Raw genomic sequence first — 27,397 nt, forward strand, 5'->3', positions numbered from 1 at the left:
GTCTTTTACCTACACTAGAAAAAATGAACACTACCTCCTTCCCCATGGCCTACCTCTTTCCCTCCCCCAACCCCAGCTCTACCAACTCCTGGGAAATTCCCAAACTTTGAGACTAATCAAGGTTGCTAAGTAACAATATCACCTATCATATCATTCACCAGAGGGGCAGCGTGATGCATGCTACAGCACTGCACTGGCACACAGGAGACCTGGGGTCTATTCCTGACTCTGCCACTGTCCTGTGTGATCTTGGGCAAGTAACTTCCCTGCCCTGTGCCTCCATTTCCCCTCCTGGCCTTTCTCTGTTGGGTCTGTTTCGATGGTAAGCTCTTTGGGGGCAGGGTCTGCCTTTCACTAGGTGTTTGTACAGCACCTAACACAGTGAGACCCCAGCATTGATTGGGGCCCTCTAGATGCTACTGGAATACAAATAACCCAAGTGTTTGAAAGGAAATGAACAGTTAGGAGCATCATCAATCTGTCACCGTGCGAGGGATGGTGGTGATGTTGGGGTCTTCTGAACTCTCTCAGGAGATCTTCTCCTGAGGATGATACCCCTCTTCCTCCCCACAAACCCATTGTGGCAGCCATCCGGGAGCAGAGGCCTGCAGACAGCTTCCTCCGGTGCCATTCCTTCAATCAGCCTGAGGATGTCGCTAGTGAGTGACACAAGGCGCCCCTTTCTCCTCAATTCTGCGCCAGAGCGAGGGACCCAGAACTGTCCGTGCCTCCAACCTACCGCGCCAAACCTCACCAGCCTGTCCCCTGTTCTTCCAGGCTTTGCCAGTGCTTGAGTTTCCTGCTGCACCCAGCCCAGCTGTGCTTTTCAATGCGTCACATCAGATGTCGGTTGCTTCAGAGACGCAGCACGGAGGACTGAGTGGGAAGTGGAAATAAAGCGCCCTAGGGAAAAGACGATTCACTCGGGAACAAAATATGGGGCAAAGCCATGAGTCTCATGGCTGCTCTGGCAGCACAGGGTTTAGCAAGGCAAGGGAGATGCATAATGAGATGCGCAGGCAGAGGAATGGCTGATGGGAACGAAAAACCCAGTGGTAGGAGGGTGGCTCTGTTCTGAGAAGAACCTGATTATCCGGACGCTTAGTCGTACGCCAGGGGTCTGAGAGACTGGGTTGTGCTAGGGAATAGACTTTCCAGAGCCTTAACATGCACAGGCTGCCATGGAAAGGGAAAATAATCAGCAGGATAAAACAGAGTGAGATGAATTTTTCCGAAGCACAGAAAAGGTTTGGGCTTTGCCAAGATTCAAGTTTTTCATTATTTTATTCCGTCCATTTCACCCCTGCCCACTAGTGGCATCCTGGAGTCGCGGCCCTGCCCAGAACGCCACTGGCTTGTGTACAGGAGAGGGAGCTCTGTGGTCTGAGTAGGAACAGGAGCTGAGAACTCCTGAGGATTCTGCTGGTGCTTCCTTTTGTGGGTACGTCTCCTTCTGGGTCTGGTGCCCCAGCTGTGAAACGGAGAGAATGCTCTGAAAACAATTGGTGGTTACTGAGGATTTTAAGGCTGCTGCTGTGTCACACAGAAAGGACATTCAGAATTCCTCTGACTGCAGGGATGGACCTCAGATTTTCCTGCTCTATAAGCCAAGCCAAGCCTAGCCCCCCTACTACTTGGGCTACCAAAGAATCTCTGTTTGCTTTCACTGGAATGGGGCCTATGAGACGCTGTTGTTCAGTTATGATTCTCTCCAGCAGAGGGCAGTGGTTTGCATAAACACTCAACTCATTATAATATTATTTCCATTTTAAAGATGGGGAAATTGAGGCACGGGGTGGTGGTTGCCCAGTGAGTCAGTGGCAGAGCAGATGTAGAACCCAGGAGGTGAGGCTCTCTCCTGATAGTTTTATTCTTGGGGGCGGGGTTTATCAGCGGGGAAGAGGCAGGAGAATGTATAAGGGATTCCTCTTTCACTCAGATTTCCCAAGAAGCCTCTGAGTTGGGAGAGAGGGAGAAATTTGCCGTGACCTTACTCCCTTTCCCTTAGGATCCCCCTACAGGAGAAGTGACTACCCACAGCTGCAGGGGCTCTGTTCTGTACAGCTGGATTGATTGGATTTTCATAAGAAAAGAGCATCCCGCCCTCCCTTGAATATAATCAAGTTCACCCCTGACAAAGTGGTTGCTGCTATTGCCAGTTGTAATTAAGAACAAAATGCTCCCCGAGTAAAAAGAGAGAGAAATCCCCGGTGTCCCTAATTCTCTGGATTTCTGATAGGTATGTATAAAGTTGGCTCCTTAATTTCCAGGCAGTGGTACAACTGGAATCCCCTCTGTTTCATGGACTCCTACTGCTCCACTCACTCTCACACAGCCATTGAACGGGAAGATCGATGAGCCGACAGTGCTCTGCACACACATCCTGACGTGCAGGCACACCTCCCCACCCCACCCAGAGAGAGAGAGCGAGAGCGTGGAAGGGCCTCAAGATGCAGAACTTAGATCTGGATCAAAACTTCCCCACAGTTTGAAGGATGTGGTGTTTTGGGCCCATCTGTAACACATGTGCACACAAACCTACGTTTACACAACCACACAATTGGTGCCATTGCCTGAATACAGGCAGGTGTAACTGACACACAAGAGGGTGTGCTGAGACCCAGCATTGGGCCATACCCATGTTTAGAGCTGTGTGTATTACTGATTTTTCGGTTTGTTTCAGTTCCAGTGTTGGTTTTTTGTTTTGTTTTAATCATTTTGGGCTGAACAAACCCCGTCATTTGACCTGAATCGAAATGGTTTGGTTTCCAGCTTTTTAAAAACGTTCTACATTTTTTAAAAATAAGATTGAAGGACATTTCAAAACAAAAAGTTGTTTCCAGTGGAAAAAAAAAATATATATTTTATTTAGAAAATGTTGAAATGAAACATTTTGATTTCTCTGGAATTTATTTTTAGGTTTTTTTTTTCTAACCAAAACAATTTGGCAAAATGGACATGAATTTCTGAAATGTTTCAGTTGACCCAACTCTGCATATTTCACTGAAAAAAATTTTGGCTGAAAAATTTTGCTCAGCTCTCCTCAGGACAGGGCAGACAAAGCCCTCCCCAAACCCCATAAAAATCATTGTGCAAAGCATGTCTGCTCTGGCTGGGATGTGCCCCTGCTAGTGAGCTGAAAATGCATGGAAGCTATCCATAACTCCCTTGCATTCCACTCTAAGCAGGTGCCACACTAGTGCAAATGCCTGTGCTCTTTTGAGCCTTCCTCACGTGGCCAGTGAAGCCATCAAAGTGATTCCCACCCGCTGTGATTTGTGAATGAAAGGGAGACCCTGTCTGGCCGCAGGCAGCTCCAGTGCAAAACGATTGTGTCTGAGCAAGAGGGACCTGTGTACGTGGGTGTTGCCCCCGGTCGGTCTCTCTCTTTTCTGAGATGTCAGGAAGCAGAGCTGGAGAGAGGTGATGGATTTAGATTAAAGGGGAAAAAATGTCTGTTGGGGGCCAGAGGAGCAGCTCCCTGCTATAGGGAAGGCGATGTGATGCTGGAGCCTCCCTAACCACAGAGGAACTGTCCTCTTTTGTTTAAAGGACAGTTAGTGCTACAAAAGGTTATGGCCTTGTGGGCATCAGAGACTTTTCCAGTGATCCATGGGACAGGCAGCTGTCCCTGCCATGCCCTGCCAAGGACCCTCAAGCTTGCCCTGGAGGGACAGAGAGCTCAGTTTCCTGGGTCTGTTCACTCGTTGGCCTGCTTGCTGAGATTTCCAGGGAAGGTTGGCATAGTGCGCTGGGCAGTGGGGTTAGAGCCCAAACTCATCCAGGTGGGAATGACTGATGGTCACACACCAGCCCAGATCTGAACCAGTGACCTACAATTCTCCAGCTCATTCTCAGTCCTGGATGCCATTGGGTCCCTGAAACCAACCCCCCACCCCCCTTAGACAGGCAGTGGAATCTTTTTCCAAGGTGACTCCGAGGCTGTGGATATGCAGAGACAGGGAAAGTTCCTGTAATGTTACAGCGAGAGTTTTCACATACACATGCAAGGCTCGGTGGTCTGCACTGTTGCAACATGACGAGGTTGCACGGTGGAAGAACTCATGGGATTGCTGCAGAGCTGTTTGCCTCTAGGCTGGCAGCTTGAATCCAAATACCTTTGTGGCTCTGGGCCTTAGCCTCTCTATGCTTCAGTTCTCCATCTGTACAATGGGGATAATAGCACTGTCCTGCCTCGCAGGGGTGCTGGAAGATTAAATACACTCAAGGTTGAGAGGTGCTCAGATACTGCAGGGATGGGCGCCATAGAACTGCCTGTCCCTATTTCTTTGCCTCCCTGAGTGATTCCCCTGCGAGGAGCCTGTCTCTCAGGAAATGATTGCTGTCAGTTGCTGGTTCTGTCAGTTCCCATGAAGAAGAGCCAAGAATTTCTCTCCCTTGCTTGGGAAGATTCCGAATCCGCACTTGTCTACAGGCGAGATTTTACCTCCTTCTGTTGTGGGCTTATCGCCCGAAACTCGGCAGTGCATGATAAAACTATGAGCAAAACAGATTAAAGAATGAAAGGATTAAAATCTAAAGGGCTCACGCGCCCTGTGCTCTGGAGAGTCTGTTCAGACTGAAGCCTCTCAGAGAGGCTGCCTGTGTATCTCTATATTAGAACTGACAAGGAGAGTGTCTCTATTACTCAGGCCGAGCAGTTGTATTCCTGGACGGGAGGGGCACCTGCCTGAATCCCCCATCTCATGCAATTCCTTGTCCCAGGAAAGCCAGAGCGAAACATCAGGCCAGCGGGGCAAGGTGTCGGGATGTGTCTGGGGTGCAGCGAAGGGGCCGTTTCACATGAGAGGAGCCCATGCAAGCAGGTGAGTCCTTTGGAACCTCATAAAAATGGGGCTCTTGATGCAGGGCTAAGCACAGCAGTGTGTTTTGCGTGGGATGGCCGCATGGATAAGGTACTAGGCTGGGACTTGGGGCTTCAGTTTCTGACTCTGCTGCAGACCCTGTGTGTGACCTCAGGCAAGTGACTTCATCTCTGTGTGCCTCAGTTCCCCATCCATCAAACGGGGATCATAATACTCCCTTCGTCTGTCTGCTCTGGTCAGATTGTAAGCTCTTTGGGGCATGGACTGTCCCGATGTGTCTGTACAGCGCCTAGCACAACGGGACCTCAGTGCTATTGTAACACAAATAAAACAAGTACAATAATAATACCTTTCAAGGACTCCTGGCCGCATCAGCTCGGGCAGCATGGAGCTGAGCCCAACAGGCTCATGATGGACCCCGGGTTCTAGGACCCTGCAAGGTGGGAGGGTCCCAGACCTTGGTCTGCAGCCCAAGCCCGAATGTCTACACTGCAATTAAACAGCCCCTTAGCCCAAGTCCCACAAGCTTGAGGCAGCTGGCCTGGGCCATCCGTGGGTTTTTAATTGCAGTGTAGACATACCCTTAGTAAGCTTCCCAGTTGCTTCTAGATGCAACCAGATGTGTGGCTTTAATCTCTAAAGCCCTATGTGATTTGGGAGCTTTCCCCTAAGGGTTTGATCTTGGTCCCGCTGAAGTTAATGGTTGCACTCCCATTGCCTTAGTGGGTATAGGATTGAGCCCTGAATGCTTGCCTCTAACTCTGTGCACCTTTGTGTTGGCTGAGATCAGCTCCTTTTGACACTCCTGAGAACTAAATGTTGTTTGTGATGGAGATTTCTTCTAGAGTGGGACCAACTTTCCCTGTCAGTTCCCCCAGTTTCTTGGCCTTCAGCCCGTGGTGCAAAGCATAACTCTTCAGCCTGGTATTTGGTTGACTGTGGGCTGAGGGTCTGGAGGATATTCCCATCTTGTGGGATATTATGTAACGTTCTCTCAGAGGCCATGGGAATTGGGTATATGATGAACTACAGTAGGGCCAGGAGTCCAAGGCCCTGGGTGCCAGATGCTGGATGAACACAGGACAGAAAGACAGTCCCTGTCCTCAAGAACTGACAATAGATAACTACATTCAAAATACAAGAATGAGTGAGTAGGACTGGGAACCTCCTCCTAGAGATCAGAGGACCCAGGTTAAGAATGTGGATAGATCAGAGGACCCAGGTTAAGAGTGTGGGTTATATTCATGGTTCTGCCACTAACTTTCTTGGTGACCTTAGACAAGTTGCTTAGTTTCTTGGTGCTTAAGTTTCTCTAGCTGTGAAACACGAAGAATGATAATTAGAGCGGAGTATTTCATAATTAGTAGAGAGGAAGGATGGTCAGTGTATTAGCCTCGGATTTAGGACACCTGGGTTCAAGTCTCACTTGTACCACAAGCTTCCTGTGTGACCTTGGGCAATCATAAAGGCCATGTCTACACCAGGAGGGCTTTGGCGGTGGAGCTAGACCAGTATCCCCTACTGGCAAAGTGCTCCTAGTGTGGATGCAGCTTATACTGACAAAACTTTTGGCCGTATAGCTTACTGCAGCTGGCAAATGCGCAGCTTGACTGGTTTAGCTGTGTCTATACTAGGGGCTCCTGCCGACTTGGCTGTGTTGGTCAGAGATCACACTTCTTCATGCCCCTCACAGACATAGCGATGCTGGCTGAAGTCTAATGTAGGCATGGCCTTAGCCTCTCTGGGCCTCATTTCCCCATCTGCAAAATGGGATTAAAAGAACTGCCCTGTCTCACTGGGGTGTTGTGAGGACAAATACATTTAAGATTGTGAGATGTACCTTACATAGATAGCTTCTTTTTTTTTCTCTTGCAGAATATCTATGAGCAGATCTTGATTTCCTCCAATTTGTCATTTGATGAACTCTTTTGCAGATGTTTTAAACTCTGTGGATTGATCACGAGTGGTTCTGGTTATTGATTATACATGGCAGCCTTTTTGTTGTGTTACTCTGCATAATGAGTAGCATTTGTACTAAGCTCAGCCTTTTGCCTCTGTGTGAGGGTCAGCACTGGCCATCTGCACAGACTTTCTTGGTGGCATGTAGGGAACCGTGCACTGTCCGTGGAAAAGCCTTCTCTTATGGAGTGGTCCACAGAGCTGGAATGTTGGGATGATTTCTGCTGGCAGAGAGTCAGATTTGGATGGGGCCTCAAAAGTCTTGGAGACTTTCCTTCATCAGAGTTTGACACCATTAGAAATTTCAGAGACGGACACTGGCAATATTTCACCCTCTCCCTTGTGGTGATAATGTTAGCCTTAAATTTGCGTTCAGCGAAATCTGCCTTTGCTCAGTTCTAAGGGTTGTGCATTTCTGGAGACGTATTATCTGGTTCCATCCATTAGATTTCCTCCATCTTACTCTGCTCCTATCTTAACGAGGGATTAATGCGTTGTCTGCCTGATTTCCAAGTCATAATGGGAGAGTGGAAAATGATGTATTTCATGGGGTAGCAAAACTCGGCGTTAATCTTAGGGAGGCTGTTACTAAAATGATGCCGCAAAGAGAATCTCTTTATGCTTCAGAAGTCCATAATGGCTGAGGGGCTGATGAGATGTAACAATGGGAAGAAGAGAAGGGTTTATCAATAATACTCAGAGTAGCTCAGTAATTCATAAACCCTTTACTAACTTTACAAACATGAGGGATGAAATCCTAAGAGAGGTTGTATTTTTTTGGGTCCTGGGAATGTCCCTATAAATCATTTCCTCTCAAAATTGGGGAAATATAGTGTAGGTTCTCTCTCTGCAGCATGGGAAACTGTTTTGTCTTGGAGTGTCCAGATCCCCTTCAACAGAAGAGTTGGGAAGGCAGAGCATATTAAATGGAAGAATTTACTGTAAAATCATTACCCGAGCGCAGGAGTGGGATAAAGAAGGTAAACAAAATTCCACTCTAGTTTATATGGAACCTGTGTAATTTTAGTTTACAATAAATATCCTTATTTGCACCCCTCACTTCCTGCAGATGGCCCAATAAAATGCCATAGGGAAACTAAATATGCCAGTCTACTTGTGGAGGGTGGCTAGGGTGAGGAATGGGGCTCATGGGAAAAGCAGCAGCACATTTCTCTTCTTATAGCTGCATTTCCTTCCTCCGGTCTTTCTGATGGTAAAGGACCTGATCCAAATTCCACTGAAATGAGCGGAAAGGCTCCCACGGATTACAACTGCCTTTGGATCGGCCTCAAAGGGAGAGGAGACGATATAGACCAGGTTGCGGATCAGCTGAGAGGAAAGGGGAGCATCATGTTGAGGGTTTAGATGAGCAAGGCCATTGGGGAAAGGAGGGAGTTTGTGGATTTCCAGGCTTAGGAGTAGGTTTTTTTCTTTTTTCCCCCCAAGTAGCTGCATTTCTTCCCCTACCAGGACTCTCATTCTCCTTGATCTCTCCGAGCTTTGCCCATGATTCCAAGAGTGCATCGGCCTCAGTGCCAGCTTATTAGCAGCGTGCAGGGGCAAAAGGTAACCAATCAGAGCGCAGTCCGGCGAGGCAATGAATGCTTCCTGCAAAGGCAGCAGGAGAGAAATGTGCCGGGTGCTTCACGGGCCTCATTTCCAGAGGTGCAGAGCACCTGCATTCTCATTGACTTGGGCTGGAGTTGGGGAGAGAAACACTGGTATAGACCATCATGGAGTAGACAGCTTCCAGCTGAGAGTGCCTGTGCCTTTAAACAAATAAACGGTCTGTCGCCATTCAGATGTAGAGTAGACACTGCACTGACCCTGGAGGAGAATGGAAAGGTACCCGGAGCAGTATGGGAAAGCTTCCTGGTCTCCCTAGAATTTACCTTTTGATCCAAGATGCTCTGCTTCAAACCTCAGTGTGATATGAAGCTACGGAAGCAGTCAGAGACTGAGATAAAAAGCTGCTTTATTCTTATCGGGCATCTTTCTCCTGGCAGATGGAAGATGTGCAGACACTGCCAACAAAAGCTTAGCAGGTGCCAAATATACTAGGAACAGGTCTGAGAGCCGTGTCATGTCTCTCGTGGCAGAGAAGAGCCAGGACCTGTCTGTGATCAATATAAGGGAGTTTCTTTATTTTGCGGCTGGACACAGCCTGACCCTGTGGTTTTTCTCTGGCTTTCTAGCCCCTCGACTGACTTTCAGCCTATGCTGCCTTCCTGAGGTGGACCTGAGCAGCCATGGCACAGACTGCTGACAGCACGACAACCCTCAGATCTTTTAACATAGGCCACTGAACAGCTATCCAATGCTAACCCGTTAGTTACTAATGTCCTGAGAGTAATTGCAGCCAGTGACCTCCTGCGGACTGGCTCTTTATCCCATTACCAACCCCCAGGCCCTCTGTGTCCATCTCAGTATCTTGCAAAGTAGCTCTGAGCATGCCCAGTAACGAGAGAGGTCAGTTATACCACTAGGGGGAACTGAGCTCACAACATTGGGATATATTTCTCTGGGCAGACATGACTGTTGTGTTGTCTGGACCTAGCTGTTCGCCTCAGAGGGTGGGTGTGGGGACGGGGTGACTGGTAACATGCAGGGGCAGGAATTTAATTCAGGGAGAATGGGATAAATTATACCCATGGGGGCAGGTGTTAAAGACAGGGGTGAAATGAAGGATGCAGGAGATGTAACAGGGACTACGGGAGGTATGAGCAGTGCTTAAAATGGTCTGAAAAAAGGTGTGTGTGTGTGGGGGGGGGTCTATCGTAATCTGGGAGAAGCAGCTTTGGTAGGACAGTGCTTAAAGTGGGCCCCTCAATGACCTAGCTTGATGTGACCCCCTGTAACCTCCCCACATTAAGCACTGGGCATGGGGTGTTTGTTGTCACGGGTGCAGGCAGGGGTGTGGAACCACAGCTCAGACTACTGGTCAATAAGATATTTTGCTGCCTATCTAGAATAGAGTGATCAGATGTTCCGATTTTATAGGGACAGTCCTGATTTTTGGGTCTTTTTCTTATATAGGCTTCTATTCTCCCCCCTCCCCCCGATTTTTCACATTTGCTGTCTGGTCACCCTAATCTTGAAGCTTTGGCATCTATGAAGTATAATTGCTTCCTACTGCACATTTAAATGGAAGGTATCTACGAGACGTATTGATCATCCCTGGAGACTTGCTTGCTGAAGCTGCAGCTACAAAATGAAATAGCTACTGTTCAAAAAGCATGTGGTAAAGAAGTGGCTAGTAAGGATAGTTACTATACTACTCAGGTTAGCTTTTAAACAAAGCTACGTGGTGTGTGCGCACACCCACCCACAAAATAAGACAGTGAGTATTCACCCATTGGCATGAATTTGTTTCAGCCACTCTCACAGCCCTGGTGAGTCATCCCCTTGAAGTCAATGGGAGGAAGGTACTACTCCACGTGAGCAAGCTCGTGCGAGCTGTCTCTGCATGTTCACTTTCTATAAACGTTCACACAATCAAATCTTACCGGAGAGAGAGAGACGTTTTAATTTCACTTTCTGTGAGCATTCCCATCAGAATCAATCAGGGAACCAAAACAATAGCATCTGACAGTTGTAACTAAGCAACCCAGCTCAACTTGCAAGCAGTACAGAGAATGAAATTAATGAAAAATTTTGCTGAGTAATTTCAGATAATGCATTGGTTAGAAAAAATCTCACTCTGTATGCAGATATTTTGCAAAGAGAAGGAGGCAAAACTTGTTGAGTAAATTATTTGTTGTGAACTACACGGATTATAACCTCGTTGGGGCCAGGGACCTCCTTTTCCTTGTGTTTGTGCAGCACCTAGTACAGTGGGACCCCAACCTCAGTTGAAGCCTTTAGTTGCTACCACAATGCAAATAAATAACGAGTCGCACTTAATAGTAAGGGTGCACTTATAAAAAGCTCAGGGAAGGCTAACAACTGAACATGAGCTATGCTAACAATGAGTTACAGACCAGAACAGTACGTGTCATGGATGATTATACACCACAGTAGAAGGTATTAAGATAGTTACAAGCCAGCTATTGACCTGATTATTAACAGTTTATTAAAGCTTCTATTAATCATTTATTAGCCATTTTATGAACTATTGATCAGTGTATCTTAGTATAAAGCATGACTATAATACTGAGAACTCTTAACTCAGTTCTAATACAAATGCACACTTTAAAATGGTGGTGCTTTTTTTTTTTTGTGTGGCAAGAAAGGCTGGAAGGGACCATTAGATCAGCTAGTCCATTAAACCGCTCTATTAAACCCAGAGACTTTAGTAAGACTATGTCTACACTACAGCTTATGTTGGCAGAGCTTATGTCACTCAGAGGTGTGATACCGTTAAGTTATACCGACATAAGTGCTCACTCCCATCAGCATAGAGCGTCTTCACCAGACATGCCGCAGTGGTGCAGTTGCAGCACTGTATGTGTAGACATGCCCTTAGACTAAAGCATTTCAGACCTCAGGACTAAACTGTGAGTCACAGGCCAGGGACAGGAGAGACCAAGGTGCCGCCAAAGACTGAGGCCCCTGCAATGGCAGGGAATTGATTAGGTGAGACATGCCCACATGATCTCAGCAGACAAATCATGCCCCATGCTCCAGAAGAAGGTGAAAACCTTTAAGGTTCTCACCAATCTGCCCTGGGGGAAAATTCCTTCCTGACCACAAATGGGATGATCGCTATGACCCTGAGCATCTGAGCCAGACACACCACCAGCCAGGCAATGAGAAAGAGGATTCAGGCACAAGTCACTGGTCCGTCCCATCTGCTGTCCCATATCCCAGCTGTGGCCAGTCTCTGATGCTTCAGACGGAGGTGGAAAAAAAGCCCCAGAATACATCTAGCCAGTTGTGCACCAGGGAAAAAAATTCCTTCCTGTCCCCTGCAGTTGACTGCCTGAAGCATGAGATTTGATTATAGTTATTATCTTAATGCAGAGCTGCAAGTGATAGGGGCGCATGGAGGACAATGCACAACAGGCTTTTCATGAGCTCAGTGTTATAGCATTGAACCAAAACGCAAAGTACTGATGAATTCTGCATTGGGCCAGTCTCAGCTGCCCGACATAAGGATGGAATGTTCCAAGCCAGTTAAATAACATTGACCCCACCAGCTACAAGTAAAGGAATGAACTTTATGGGCCAGATTCATGGCCACATATGGAGTTACACTAGGGATGGATTTGGCCTCCTCTGATCAATCTAAGTCCCAGGTGCTATAACTCCCCATGAGGAAGGGTTGTCATCTCTAAACGCCCTCACTTCTCTCGGAAGCGGGGTCTCTCCTAAGCCTTGGGTATTAATGTCTCCTCCACTGTCAGCCAGCGACAGCAGCGGCATGTAGTGGCTGCAGTATCATTTGTTAATTTCTTGATAGCACACTATAATGACTAGTTGCGTTCCCATATCACTGACACGGAGCATTACTGATTATGATGATTAATGGGTTTAATTTACTTAGAAAGAATAATGTGCAATAATTCTGTTGTCAAAGCTGAAAATCTGGAGTTCCAGTTGGTATCCTGTCAGCGCTGTGGTTACCAGCCCTTTTGTGTTGAAGAAAAGTCGCTCAGACATTATTTCCTAAACGAGTTAGAATACGGGCAGCCGTAGGAATTTTTCCATCCATTAGCAAAGCTGCTTCACTGCTGGAGGGGCCGCTACATCTCCTGGGAGCAATTGGGCTTCGCTTCCTCCATTGAAACTGTTGGATTTTTTTCCTCTTAATAATATTTTCTTTAATGGTATTTTCATAAAGGTGTCATTTTAAAACAATACAAACTATATGTCCTTTTGCAGATGAGGGACACCGTGAGCTCTGCTCTTATTCTCTTTCCGAAGAAGAGGCAGCACTCGGTTATCATGACTATAAAGGGGATTCTTGACTGAGACTGCATGCACAGATGGGCCCTGTGGTTCCCTGGTTCCCAGAGTTCTTAACACAGCCACTGCTGCACAGTTTCATCACCCAGGGCCTCGCTGTGACTTGGCCTGGCATAAGCAGTCATGGGAGGGCCTCCTGACTCACTGCACAGTAGTTCACAGCTACGCCTGTCAGCATGTTGCATGAGAATTTATTACTCTAGTTTGTAATCAGATTGGCACCCCCGTTGTGCTACGCGCTGGCGAGACACAATCCCTGTGCTGATCTGCTTGTGCTCCATCCCCTCAGGCCAGCCTGGCTCTCCCACAGACTCCCCACTTGCCTCTCTCTCGTTGGCTGTACCCTTTCTGCGTCAGACACTTATGCGTCCCGGCTCAGACTGATCACCTCTGAGATGTGTTTTGTAAGGCATAGTAGAAAAGGTCAGACGTGACACACTCTTGATTGTGGTTCAGGGTCCTTTGTAACTTTAATCCTTGATTTAATGATATTTTTCCAGGGAATAAGAAAAGCTTCCCAGCCAGTGACTTACGTTACATCTCCATGTCGCAGGCCTGGTCTATGCATCAGTTAGGTTGATACGGCTATGGTGCTTAAGGGTGTGAATTCACACCCATGAGAGTTTTAGCTATGCCACCCTAGCCCCAGTTGTAGATGCGGTTAGGTCGATGGAAGAATTCTTCCTAGCTCTACCTGTCGAGGAGGAGGATTAATTGCAGTGACAGGAGAAAGCCTGCTGTCGCCCTAGGAAGCATCTACACTACGGTGCTACAATGGCATAGGTGCAGTACCATGTAGTGCCTTTAGTGTAGACATGGCCTTGGGTGCCTTTCCCCCAGATGTGAAATACTCCACAGATCTTCCCAGCTGATGTTCTGAGATCTAGCCACTCTGGGCTTACCATAAGTATAATACAAGGTAATCAAAACCCAAGCAGCTAGCATGATCCAACTGTGTCACCCAATCTACACAATCTTATTCTGTGTATTCCTTCCCCTAGCTCCTTTTCCTGTTGTTCTCTCTCCAGCATCCTGTCTTGTGAATGAATTACTCTTTGAGGGGAAGGGACTGTGTCTGTGCTTGCTAAATAAAACAGCACGGACCCCTTTGGCATCTGTAATGCTGCAGAAATAGTAATGATTTAATTAATCTGTGGGTCAGTGAATATCACCCCTCATTTACAGAAGGGGAAACCGAGGCACGGGGAAACTTGCATAAGGTCACCAGCAGAGCCAGAAATAGAACTTAGGTCTCCATCTTAATCGCTGAACCACTCTGCCTCCTTAATCTAAGCCCGCGGTGCCAGACAGCACAGTTGTGCTGTCCTCTTTCACCAGTTAAGTCACTAACCAGACATTGCTGGCCTGCTGCTTCTTATGGAAAGACCCACTCCTCAGCTACTCTAGACACACGGAATCTGAGAGTTTTCGAATATTTAGGCAGGAACTGTGAGGAAGATTACGATTTTAGGGCCAGATCCAACTCCCATTGAAGCCAATGGAAAGTTGTATTAGGCCGCAACTATGCTGCCAGACCCTGGTTGGGTGAGGTGCTAAATGCATTTAAATTGGGTATGTTACTCTTCCCTGCCTGTCTTTAACAGACTTAGAAGCCTTGCAGGCTCTACAGAGGCAGCAGCTACAAAGTGGCTGCAGGTCTGCAGAGGGGCAAGTGGGATCTAATCTAATCTGCAATGCACCTGGGGGGTCTGGGCCTTCTAGAAATGAAGGCTATTGCTCCTGCTATGACTGTTTAATAACTGTACTCCAGGCAGTCCTGACATTGCTCTAACCAAGTTGTTCACAGCCTGTCTCTACAGCACTGCTGCAGTGCTCTAAAAAGCGCTCTTGGCCTCTGTAGAGCAGCCTTTGTGCCCTGCGCCCCAGAGAGGCAGGAGCGTGGGAGTCTGGCTGTGCCAGGCTATGCCGCTGCCCTGCACCAACCTGTCTCATGTACCAAATGAGATGCAGATCTGGCTCAGAGCTTGTTTAAATCTCTGAAGCGGCTTGCTCTCGCCAGGAAACAGGACGCTAAAACCCACAGCCCCTTCAGCCCCTTGCTCCAAGGAACTGTCTGTTTGCAGCGATCCATCCACCCAGAGCACTGTCTTCTAGGAGCATGTGCACGCCTTCACCCTCCTCTCTAGCTTCTCTCCTGCTTTTGAAAGACCTTATGATTCTTACCCACACAGCAAGAGAGAGAGGGTTTAAGCCTCTCACCCCATTGTTTTATTGGACAGTTTAACCCATCACAGCTCCTCTCCCCCCCCCCCCCAGTCCAATTCTAACCATTCTGGGGCCCCTGGCAAGGCCATTCAATTGGGACCCCATCTTCAAGGCCCAAGATTCAGTGAATTGTTTCCTTCCCCTCCTTCCAACAGCTCTGATGGGGGAGGAACAGGCAGATAGGCAATGTGCCCAGAACTAACATGCATGGATTTTTCCCCAGGGGACTAAAGTTACCTGTGCCAAGCCCAACCAGCACAAGCAGCAGGTGGCACTAGGACATGAGTGGCAAGCAGCCTATCCCTGGTGGGGTGGGGCCCTGCTGTCTGCAGGTTTGGTAGCTGTGGCTGCACTGGCCCTGGGGCCGTTAACACTAGGGATGGCTGGTGTAAGCAGGTGCAGGTCCGTCTGAAGTTAATGGCCTCAGGATAAAGTTTCATCTGCACAGCCTCCTCGCTAATGCTAGCCAAGCCCCTTCCTGCGCTTCCTTCCGCAACACACATCTGGAGATGCAGCTGTTTTGGGAAGCTTTCCAGCTCTAAAAGTTGACCCCCTGCTTGTGCAAGAACCTCCTCCACTCCCATTGACTCCTCAGGGAGATGCAGGTAGTCAGCACCCGGTGGGATGTGCACCCTTAGACAACAAGTTCTTTTGGGCAGGGACCCTGGCGTTTGTTCAGCCAATGTTACCCATTGCACAGTGTTCTATGCATACCTATGATGCTTTTCTGTAACTCCGCACAATGTTTTCTATTACCGCTTCCCTGCTTTCACGCCCTTATAACGTCCTGGAAATGTCACCTTTGGGGTGGAAATATTCCAGGCTTGGTCTCTGAATGAAGATGAATTGCGGTGGACATTTTGAGTAAAATGCCTGCGGCTGTGTTTGAGCTATGGGAGCACGAACAAAATACACTTTCCTGTTGTAAACTAGAGAGAGATTTTAACTACTCTGTCTTTGAACAGAGCCACAGCAAAAGCAACCAAAGTTTGAAACTTCGCATGGATGCCGTCCACAGCAATTCGTTTAAAGGTGGGCTCTGCGGGACGGATCCCGCTCCCTTTGAAGTCAGCCGAAAGGGTCTCATTGACGTCAATGAAAGATGTATCATGAGTGGGCAGCTAGTGAACAAAGCGCTCGTGTGAGGCAGGCTGAGCTAGTGGCAAGAGCACATCCGTGGAAATTAGGAGACCTGGGTTCTGGTTTCAGGTCAGTCTGTGACCTTGGGTAAGTCATTTAACCTCTGTTTCCCATTTGTAAAACAGGGATAATAATCCTTCCTTTCTCCCACTCTTTGTCTATCTGGTCTGTTTTAGACTGTCAGCTCTTTAAGGCAGGGATTGTCTCTTATTATGGGTTTGAACAGTGCCAGGCACGATAGGGTCCTGATCTCTGTTGAGGTCTCTAGGCGCTACTGTAATATTAAAAAACCCCTGTTTGAATACGTGTTGAAATCACAACCTGATGGTGAATATTTCCTGGGCAGAAAAAGAGGCTGCATTCGAAGCATATGTGATTTAGCAGAAATCAGTGACTAATGCCGAGGATCCCTGACTCCCTCCCGACCCCCACCCGTGGGTGCAACTAAATCCCTGGCATCCACATCCTCTTGCTCCATTGAAACAGGCAATAGAGGATGCTCTTTTTGCAGGCTTGCCGGAAGATTTTTAATGACCTGTGTACTTTTATTATATAATGGCTCAATGTTTGCGCCATCAGGCTCTTGGCCTCTTGGCAGGAAACAGACAAACGAACTGGCATCCATCCACTTGACTAATCACAGCGACGTTGTTTACTTTTTGCAGTTTACCTGATCGATAGTGGCATTGGTTCTGCAGCTTGGGCTCTGTGCCTGGCCGCCTGACCCAGGCAGTGCGTATCCCTCTGCCATGTTGGCTTGTGTCTGGATGGAGGGCACTGCGGAAAGAATTTGCAATGGGGGCAGATGAGTGCTGTTGGCAGCATCTTAGAGAGAATCTTGAAAACCAAAGGCCAGATTTATCCCAGTGACATTCTCTGCTCCCTTGCCCCTCATGTTGTCACTTATGCCAGTGCAGACTGGGTGAGGGATGCTACCAATCAGAGTGGAAGAATTTGACATCCACTTGGTACTGGTGGAAGTGATGAGACAAGGTGCAGAGCAGGGGAGAATCAGGCCTGACAAAGTGCAGGAGCAATGCCCCTGCCTCTCAAATATTTGATTTAGAGAATGCAGAGTAATTATATTTTCATAGATTTTAATGCCAGGAGGGCGTATCGGATCATCTAGTCTGACCTCCTGTGTCTCACAGCCCATCACATTCCATCCAGATACCCCTCTATTAAGCCCAAAGGTTTTAGTCAGAGTAAAGCATTTCAGTGCTCGGGAGGTGAAGCTGTGTGCCACAGTGAGAGAACAGGAAAGACCAAGGTGCCACCAGTACCAAGGCCCTTGCAATGGCAGGGAATTGATTTGGTGAGCTATGCCCAGTTGATATCAGCAGGTGAATCCACCCCATGCTGCAGAGGAAGGTGAAAAACCCCAAGGCTCCGGCCAGTCTGCATGTGGGCAAGACCTACCAGCGGGCATCTAGAAAGCGGATTCTCTATACCCCTTCAGGGCCCTGGTCCACGCTGTCCTTGTCCTCTCTCCAGCTGTGGTCAATCTCTGACACTTTAGAGGAAGGTGGAAAAAAGCCTGAATGCATCTGACCAGCTGTACTTTGGAGGCAACAGATCATTTCCAACCCCTGCAGGCAACCAGCTGAAGCCCTGCGATTTTAGTATAGTCATGGTCTTAACGCAGAGCTGCAAGCGTTCTGAGCATGTTGAGGGCAATGCAGGCAATTCTGTTCTGCCCGTGGCTGATGAAGGAAGGGAATGAACTGGGGGACTCGTGGAGTCTGTGAATCTAAGGCCAGAAGGGACATCCACGACCAGGCAGCCTGACCCTCTGCACACACAGGTCATAGAACGTCTCCCACAAGATGGATTTGCAGCATCTCTTTCAGAAAGAAATCTAATCTCATTGTAAAGACTCCGGGCGGGGGGGTGAGTCCACCACCTCCCCTGGTGAGCTGTGCCAATGTTTAATTACCCTGGCAACTAGGAATTTGCATCTTATTTCAAGGCTGAATTTATCTAACTTCAACTTCCAGCCTTTGGCTCTTGCTGGGCCTTTGTCAGCAAGGTTGATGAGCACCCTGCTCTCAGCTATCTTTTCTAGTCACAGTCACCAAGTCGCCTCGCCGCTGGGGAAAAGTGTCAGAGAGCCGCCTCGAGAGAATAAAGTCCTCTATTTTCCCCAGTGGCAGGTGCAGCCTGGGCAGCAGAAGCAATGAGACACTATCCCCATGTCTGGCAGAGATGAAATCTTGGGGCACGTCCGCACTGCAATAAAAGACCCGGGGCATAGCCACAGCTGGCCCAGGTCAGCTGACTTGGGCTTGTGGCGCTCAGGTGATGGGACGCTAAAATTGCAGTGTCGATGTTTGGTCTCAGGCTGGAGCCCAGGCTCTGAGACCCTGTGAGTGGGGGGCGGTCTTGGAATGTGGGCTCCAACCCGAGCCTCAATGTCTACACTGCAATTGTATAGCCCAGTGAGCCTGAGGCCAGTGTAGTGGCTCCCCAAGGGGCAGGGAGGCTGGGGAGGCTGGTGCAGTGGCTCCCTGAGGGGAGGGAGGCTGGGGAGGCTGGTGCAGTGGCTCCCTGAGGGGGAGGGAGGCTGGGGAGGCCAGTGCAGTGGCTCCCTGAAGGGGAGGGAGGCCGGCACAGTGGCTCCCTGAGGGGGAGTGAGGCTGGGGAGGCCAGCGCAGTGGCTCCCTGAGGGAGAGAGAGGCTGGGGAGGCCGGCGCAGTGGCTCCCTGAGGGGGAGGGAGGCTGATGCAGTGGCTCTGTGAGAAGGGGGGGAGGGCAGTGTTGTGACCCCCTGGTATCAAGGTGTGGTAGAGGCTGGGGAGGTGACTCCTTGAGGGTTAGTTAGGTGGATATTTATGTGGGAATCAACAGGAGTAGTGCAGTGTGGGGTGAAGAATAAAGCCACCCACCCTGATCCCCTCCCTCCATTACCCAACCCACGGCCCGTGGACGCTGGATGCCTCGAGCGGAGCGTGGCCTGTTTGTGCTGACATGCTGTTGATCTGAAAACTGCTGTGTCTTGGAAAGTCAGAGCAAAGGTTGGTAATTGAATCCAGCAGGCGCGGGAGCCTGCCTTGGGGGCTGATTGGTATTCCGTTCTGGTGCAAAGTGCTTAAGAAAAAACTTATTAATTTCCCCTTCTACAAAGAGCAGGAGTGCGACAGTAATCACAGTATCAAGTCATAATAATAAAAAAAACTCCATTGAAAATAGCTGTTAAGACTCCGGAGGGTTCAGCAGGGAAAGATTGTATTAAGATAAAGTAGATTATAACACCAGCGGACATTAAAGGTTGTCATTGTATGGTAAATCACATCAGGAAGTCACAAAAGCTGCTCTTTACACAGTCAGGGATGAAATGCTCTGATATAGCCCCTGATTTATACGCTGCTCCCAGGCACCTCCTCTGCGCACCCCTCCAGAAGACAGGTAGATGTGGGGATGGGGAAGAAGGAGACTTGATAGGCAGGCTGAGTTTCCTAGCTGTGGTTTAAAGGGGTAGAGGCCTGAGAGCAGGGAGGGCAGCACTGGCTCATTCCACTTCTTCAGGGTGCTGGGGCTATCTGCACATTTACTGCATTGCAGATGCATGGCTAGAAGCCTCCCCACAACCCCGCTCTCCTAGATACAGTATAGCAGTGATCTGATCAGGATACGCACAGTCTGAATGCCTTCCACCCTCCCAGCCATCCTGTACTCTTCCCCCCCGCCCCCGCCCAGCCACCAAAGCCATCTCTCTGCCCCTTCCCCTACAGCATGGTCACCCTGCCACTCCCAAACAGACCCCAGTAGCACCCAACACCTCCCCTCCGCAACATCCCCTTCCAGGAGAAGCTCCCATAGCAACGAGCACATGTAGGGTGGAGGGGCAGGGGTTACGAGTCCCCATCACAATGCAGAGCAGCCATCCACTCCGTCTCCTACCATCATTCCAGGATTCTGTCCTGATTCTATTACAGCTAGAAATGCGACTGGGGCCTTCCAGCCGGACATTTCATAGTTGGCTGGTTTCAGATCTGGATCTCCCGATGCCCCTGAGCCCCCCCGCTCTGCTTCCATGACAGATCCACAGCTGGAAGGAGCCCTGTGTCCTGGGCCCAATGTAAATGAGGCCCAAGATGGCAGAGACTGTGTAATTTTGGTGCAGTTAAATTCAAAGCGGAATTCTATGCAGCCTTGAACCTGAACTCTTAACCCTGGCCTGGTTCTCAGCTTCTCAGCCTCACCTTTTACAGGAACCAGGTTTTGGTGCTGGCTGGCGGGTTGCATGCCTGCAGCACCTCCTGCAGCTATGATGAGCTCTTGCTACCTTTGTTTGGGAGCCCCGGGGGATGGCCAGCTGCAGCTGGGGGTGGTTAGCCATTTTGGTGAGTTAGCATCTGAATCTGCTGGGGATCACCTACAATCTGCAGGTGAGCTGAGAGGCGTGTATGAAGGTTGAGAGCTCCCTAAGACCAGGTTGTGACAGTTCACTGGGGATGGGTTACCCAGGCGCAGCACAAGGGGCCCGGAGCTTGTCTTTAAAACAGAGGCAATGCAGGGGAAGGGATTCACAATGGAAACCTGGAAGGCTAGTGTTTTGTGAGTGGAAGGACACGGGCAGGTCCCACTTCTATCCCCCCCATTGAAAAGCCCCCCAATCAAACCTCTCCCTATGCCAACACCTCTTCAACACTCAGCATCGCACAGCACAGCCTCGCTTCTTGTTTTCCTGCTTGATGGCAGCACCCTGACTGACAGCAGCATGGTCTAGTGGGCTGAGCAAAGAGTTAGGAGAGAGGCCGTCCTGCGTTCCACTCCCAGTTCTGACAGACCCACCATGAGCCTCGGTGCCTCTGTTGAATGGTGATACTGAGGCTGTCTGACTGACCCTCTCGGGGTGAGGTGAGTTTGTGAAGTTAGGTTAGTCCCTGTTTGGGGAATCCTATGTAAGAGCTGCCCATGGGCCTGAATCTGACCTTGTGTGTAACTCTACTGTACATGAGGAACTGGTGAAGTTGGGGCCATGTTGGTGTAAAAGCAGCGTGAGAGGGAGGATCAGTCTCCATCTGTCCAAGTCTCGTTTGGAATCATGACCCCCTGCAGGAGGCATCTTGCCCTTCGCGTGGTGGCCCTCAGAGTGGGCTGGCCATAAAGCTCAGGTCAGTCTAGGGGGATTTCTCTATTGGCTCTAGGTCCTTTTTGAAATGTACAAAATTGAGAAGGCTGTCAAACTCTGCTGTCTGCCAGCTCCCGATTTCCTGTTTCTAGACTCTTTTCTGACCTCATTGGTGTTACACTGGAGATAATTCCATGTAGCACCACTGGCGTCCACCTCATTTATCCTGGTGTGTGAGAGATCAGAATCAGGCTCCGAGACAGTTTCAGACCAGCAAAGAATGCAGTGCCCATCCTAGACAACGGCACCTATACCTACAGGGTAATAAGAGAATGCAGCACTGCTGCCTGGCAGGGAAAATGGGAGCCTTGTGGTGATAGAGAATGCAGTGCGATGACATAGGGAACTCCCGAGCTTGATATTTAGCATGCTTGTTCCTAAGAGGTCAGTGCAAGCTTGTTTGTGACCTGCACAATTAAAAAGAGAACCTCTCTGCACAAATGCATATCTGTGCATATTTTCTTTCTGTCAGCTGAGCAGGGCTGCTCCAGTTGGGTACTGTCTCACCCATCACAGTCAGAGCCCCTGTGCCGAATTCACTGATATGACTTGGGGAAAGCTGGTTGTCTCACATGTCCTTCTGCATAGATCCAGGGTTACTTTGGGAAAGCAGGCTGGAGCCTTGACTCCCCTGAAGCTGACTGAAAAACAAACGTCCTCACCACCGCAGGCAACCAAAATCAATAGAATCACTTTTTTTTGTGGTTTCATCTCTCCCCAAATGACCATTTTTTGTCTTCAGTTCCAATTTCCCATGCAGATAAAAGGTTGTTTTCACAGCATTCCCTCCAAGAGTTATTGAACCACAAATTGCCATACAGAAATGGCATCGGGGCTAAAGTCACCAAAATGCATACCTTTGCCAGAACGGTGCTGTTTTGCCATTGGTGCCAGTGAAGTGTGTGCTTGCTTATGGACATGACTGAATGTTGCCCTGGTAGCATTCACAAATGCTTGTTAAACCCTCACGCCAACATCCCACTCTCTCGGTCTTTTGCATACATCTGCTCCCAAAGCAAAACAGTGTTACTTCTCCCAGTGCTTGACACTCTGAACTCTCTAGCACCAGTATAAAGAGCCACAGAGCTGGTTTCATTAGTGCCCCTGGATTTTATGAGCCTGAGAAGTGAGGGGAAGGCATATTAAGGGTAATAGACTTTTGCTGAGATGGATGTTAGTGCATGTGGAGTAACTAAGCCAAGCTGTTTCGCTGGCTAATATGCACATTTAGGAAACAATTTGAGAGTGTGAAAACATTTTAAAGGCATGCTAATTTCAAGCTGCAGAGAAAAATGTACACCCGGAGAATCGAAAAGCAAGGGCTGAGAATTGGGCAGGCAGGAACTCAAACGACTCATTTCTTCTGTTTAGGATGCTGTGACACGGCCATGCCCAGATATGCCCTGGCAAATATATTACATCTGTGTCTGACTATCTTCCTGATATTTCACCAAAGGACATTGTGGGATGTTTGTACAGGAAACATTTCCAGAGTTATGTAATATGTGGAATATTGGTTTCCAAAACTGGTGGAGTTGAAACTTGTCCTGTGAGGCAGGGTAGGTCTCAGAGCTGACTCAATCAAAATTGAGAACAACTGGCATCTGTCAGCCCAGCCCAGAGTCTACAGTCTGGAGTAGATGCAGACTTGATTTGATAAAGACAAAGGTCTGGGACTGTATAAGAGAAGGAAAGAGGGCACAAATGGAGGTGACATTCTGCCAGCAAGAGTGTCTCATGACAAGTGGGTCCCTCCCACTGGATTGGACAAGCACTGTAAGGGCTGACCGTTGGGGGAGAAATAAGAGTGTGAAAATATTTAAAAGGAATGCTAATTGCAAGCTGGAGAGAAAAAAGCGTGCGCAGAGAATGGAAAAGCAAGGGCTGAGCATCGGACAGGCAGAAGTGAAACGAGTCATTATTAGATAGGAAAGTAACTTGGTAAAACACAAGCAATAGCCTACACTTATTGAGTTTTTCTTAGACCTGTAACCTCACGTTTCCAAATTCTCTTGCTTTGCTTTTATTTGAGCCTTTACCTCAAGCTTTGCTAAATAAACTCCAGTTTGGGTTTACTATAGAGATGGCTAAGTGCCTTGTGCTAAGGAGAGTACTGAACTAAGGGGAAAGCTGGAAATGAATGCACTGCTTCCAGCAGAGGCAGCAGATCAGTGTGCATTGTGGATGTCCAGAAGACAAGGGACTAGACACTCAAGTATAACAAAGTGGGGTGTGTAAAGTGCTAGCCTGCATTGGGAAAGAACAGGGCTTGTGTTGCCCGGTAGTTTTGTGTTGCCAGCAGCACAGATGAGGGTCCCTCCTGCTGAAAGCAGGTGGTAGCGATTCACCCTAGACACCTGGGTTAAGCCCCCAAAGTGTGTCAGTTGCACTGTGACCCTTGTTGAAGCACTGCAGAAATGTTGCCCACAATGCTGCTTAAGGAGCTCTTATGGGGTAGAGGAAGAAGCGAAATGGATAGCTAAAGAAAGGCGAGTGTGAAACATGTAAATAGTAAAACCCGATATGTAGTGCAGGCTGGGATGGTAGAAGGAGGCTGTCTGCAGTATGTTGGCCAATCTGATTAAATCAGGTGCTTGACTTCAGCTAACTTGCTCATGTCCAGATTTTCTAATTCACCCAAGGTACTACTGAGTTCCTTGGAAAATTTGACCACCAGTAGCTCTTTGAGCTCTGGTCAAGTGAAAAATTCTCTAAGTGCTGAGCCTATCTGAAAATTCTGGCCAAAATGTATCAGCCCCCTCTGCTGGAACTGGACGAATACTGCAAAAATCAAAGTCTACGGACTTCTGAATTGGTAACAATTCGCTGCCACCAGGTTCATTCTCCTTTTGTGTTTGCTTTCCACAGACATTCGAGCGATTGCATTTTACCAGCACAGACCTCCTGGAAATCAGGGTCCAAAGTCATGAGCACAAGAACTCATGGAAATCAACGTTTACATTTGCACATGTGAGTATTCATGCTGGGGAGGGGCACTGTTGGGCTTGGTTCATCCATGTCTCTACCCTCAGTTCATGGTGGGTGCAGTTTCACCTGAATGGCTGTGCTGTCTGTCCCACTCCACGCCTGCACTGCTGACAGACCCAGACCTTCCTTCGCCAGCGAAGAGTCCATTGCTGAGGCTGAATTCAGCGAAATTCTGCTTACTACATTGGGCCTTTTATATGAAATAACTCTGGTTCCAGTAACTCTGATCCCTGTAGATCCATTTAAATGTGCAGTAGGAAGCAATTATACTTCATAGATGCCAAGCTTCAAGATTAGGGTGACCAGACAGCCAGTGTGAAAAATCGGGACAGAGGGTGCGGGGTAATAAGAGCCTAGATAAGAAAAAGCCCCACATATCAGGACTGTTCCTATAAAATCAGGACATCTGGTCACCCTATTCACTATTAACCTCTCTCCACCCAGCGGAGCGGCTGCTCGCCATGTCTCTATTTCCCATTGCATACCAACGTCTGAGACAACAATGAAGCCTAGGGCCTGAACCTGATCTCAGACAAGTGCAAATCTGGAGTAACTCCACTGAAGCCTATGGCATCATTTTGGATTGACCCCAGTCTGGCCCCTTGCCCTTGAGAGGCCAAGTAAATTATCTCCACCAGGTCACCTCTCTTTACCATCGTATTATGTCTGCCAAGCTAGGGAAGGATTCGTTTCCCTTATAACAGCAATGTTGGGCTGACCTGATCACTGTCTCCTTGCCCCAAGTATTGTACAATTCTAGCCTCAATTCCTCTCAGCTGATTTCCTTGGAACCAAGATGAAGTTCACTGGTCTGCAAATCCTGGGAGTTTCCTTGGCTGCTGCTGCTGCTTTTCCCCCCAAACAGCACAACAGATACCCAGGGCAGGAAGGAGCCTTCTTAGTGAGGGGCTGGGGGCATTGATGGCTTCGGTCAGGGAGGGAGGAATGAATGGACAGGACAATGAGGACATCCAGAGTCCAGGGTCCCGAAGAGATGCTGGGGTTAGGACTGTAGGTAGGTAGGCTCAAGAAGGTGTCTTTTGAACAGTGAAGGGCAGAGAGAGCAGGTCTCCCTTGGAGAGCACGGGGCAGTAGAAACTTGAGCTATGCTAGAGAACAGGAACGATTGTCCATTGTACTCAAACCCTGCCCCTGACTAGACATGGGCTCAGGTCAGAACGGCTGGATCCAGCTTTCCAGAACCCTCAAGTTGGGGGGAGTTTGGCTGCATTTCTGTGGTGCTGAGAGAGATGGCAGGGCTTTGCGTGCAACTGCGCCAGGGGCCTGAATTTTCACAGACTCCCCCAAGCCCAAAGACCGGTCTCTAATGCGTCTTCATTGCTGCAGCACAGCAGAACTGAAGCCAAGAATGAAAAAAGGAAACGTCTCTTTAGTCTGAGCAATGAACAAAATCGTTGTGCCAGGCGTTTCCCACCTGAGAATTACTAGGAGATTTCCTCAGGTGGGCGGCTTGCCTCTAGATCTTTCTCTCCCCGGACGGGCATCCTTGATGTGCTGGGAAGTTTCTACGGATCCCACCTGAAACCTGTAGAAGTAAATAGACTCATGAGGCTCCACATTCTGAGGAGCCTTAGTTCTACCCTCTCCTGTTGTCAGCAGCTTAAGGAGCCGTGTTATTAAATGGCTGTACAATGTTACCTTGTGCCAGTGACAAGCATACGAGGCGGGGAGGGAGGAGGTGCATTCCACCAGCGTATCCACGTCCCTAACATTCATGATTGCCTGAATTCCATGGGTGATGGATGGATGGGTGCCTGAGTGACAGCCTGGGGTATGTTCCCAGTGCAAAAGAGCAATGGGAAACAGAGGAGCAGCCGAGTCCTATGAGCTGCATGGAAGAAGGGAGTTCAGCACTGGGTCTGTCCCAGGAAAAACATCAACAGTCCACATTGTGGATGGGATTCCAGGCCGTGCTGTAGGTGGGAGGATCTTAGGGTTAAGTAGCTCTCCAGACACTCCTGGCTCTTCTCCTGCCTGCACCAATGCTGGAATATCATTAGCATCTATTACAGTAGCACACAGAGGCCTCAATCAAGACCTGTGCCCCACTGTGGTAGGCACTGTACAGACCCAGTCACTTCTCCCACTCAGTTTACGGTGTGGATAGACAAGATGGATAAAGGGTGGGAAGGGAAACAGAGTCACAAAGTGACTTATTCAGAGGCATCCAGCAGCTCAGTGGCAGAGCTAAGACTAGAGCCTGGATCTCCTGAGTCTCAGGGTAGCGCTTTGACCATTAGCCGGCCAGTACTCCGGCTGGGATGTGTTTGTGTTTTTAAAGGAGAGTTGAGTTGATATGATGGCTCGACAAATTCTTTGTCTTGGTGCCATGACATGGGACACCTGGGCAAACACCCAAGGTCCATCATGGTTCAGTGATAAGGAAACTGGAGAAACAGCTGTGTCTAGTGAGGGGAAACACTTGGGGGAATGCCTAGGACTTGTTGTGGTTCAAGAATGGGGGTCCCTAAGGCTTGTGGTGGATTAGTGATGGGGACCACCTGAGGCTTACCATGGTGCAGGGATAGGGACACTTGGGACACACCTGAGGCCTCTCTCAGCTCTATGATTAGCGCACCTGGAAAATCATAGGGGGCTTATTATGATCCCATGACAGGGACATGTGTCAAAACCCCTAGTGCCTCTCCTAGTCCCATGGTGGGAACAGCAGGGGCTTGTGCAGTTTTCAAGGCTGAGGGTATCCAGGGCGATGCCCAGGGCATGGCTGGCACTAATAAAAGAAGCTTGGGAGAAAGTCTCCCTCATTATTGAGGAGCAGCTATGTGGCAGCCCACGTTCCCATTGGCTCACGGGGGAGGAGGTAAATGCCAGTGTGTTTATGTCTCCTAAAGGGCAACCTCAATTCATTGGGTAGGAACAGGAGCTAATAGAGCAATGAGACTCAGGTAATGCAATTCCAGTGATAGAATCTAACCTTTCAGCCCCTCCTGGGCGACGGAATGAGGAGGTTTTTTGTCTGGGAAGCTGCAGAGCGACCTATGGTCCCTGCCTTCCAGTCTGCCTCCTGCGCCATGTGGCAGGGCACATTGCAGGGGTGTGGGATGCCAGCAAGGGGGTGACAGTGCCGTGGAGGAAATAAATATACCTGTGCCAAGAGCTGCCCCCAGGAATGGGCTCGCTATTAATAACAGTAATAACCTATGCCAGGAAGTGGAGGGAGCATTTTTTTGTAAAA

This window comes from Trachemys scripta, chromosome 19 (genome assembly GCF_013100865.1).
Source record: "Trachemys scripta elegans isolate TJP31775 chromosome 19, CAS_Tse_1.0, whole genome shotgun sequence".
Classification (NCBI taxonomy): Eukaryota; Metazoa; Chordata; order Testudines; family Emydidae; genus Trachemys; species Trachemys scripta.